Source organism: Myotis davidii, unplaced genomic scaffold (assembly GCF_000327345.1).
Source record: "Myotis davidii unplaced genomic scaffold, ASM32734v1 scaffold463, whole genome shotgun sequence".
NCBI classification, from domain to species: Eukaryota; Metazoa; Chordata; class Mammalia; order Chiroptera; family Vespertilionidae; genus Myotis; species Myotis davidii.
Window position 1 is genome coordinate 58,003 of NW_006294112.1, and position 852 is coordinate 58,854.

Sequence of the window (852 nt, forward strand, 5' to 3'; positions counted from 1 at the left end):
CCCAGGTGTGGATGTTTCCCTGGAGTTAGGGATTAACAGGACTAAGGAAGGGAATCAGTAAAACTGCTTAACTAAGTGCCAGGCCGATAATTAATCACTTTAACTACGAACAATCACGCTTAAGATACATAATCTTTATTTAGGATAATCTCCTTCAGTTACTTCCTTGTAGCTTAACAGAACAGTAGAGTAGTGACCTTGGAATGGGGATAACAAATGCCCCAACGTTTGGAATAGAATGGATAGGATTAAAATCAACTGGTATAAATACAGATGTAACAGGACAATAAAGACAGAACCTGGCTGGAGAACCTGGCTATGCTGATCAACTGAACGCTGTCTCCGTGTCATTCCTTCTTTGCCGACTCGGTCCACACCTTTGGGAATCCCTGGACCTGCTGGGGTTGGACCCCAACAATAATCAACCTCATTAGCTTCTTGGGAGAATGAAATAAATTAATACAGGTAAAGCACTTAGGATATTCTTTGTGCATAAGAATTGCCATATAATCCTTGGTTATTATTATATTAGAGTGTGAACCCACTGAAGAAGCTGCATCTCATTTTTATGGACTTCCTTAGGCTTAGCACAGTGACTGTGTTACTCCCACAATATGTTACAGTGATTAAACTGCCAAGCAATTTTGCTTCTGTTTGATGTCAATATTTTATTCAGGAGCTTTCTCATCAGTGTTAATATAATTTTGAATTTTTTAAAAATGTATATTTGTTGTTTAAAGTACTACAGATGTCTCTTTTTTTCCCCATTGACCCCCTAGACCAGTGGTTCTCAACCTGTGGGTCACGATCCCTTTGGCGGTCGAATGACCCTTTCACAGGGGTCGCCTAAGA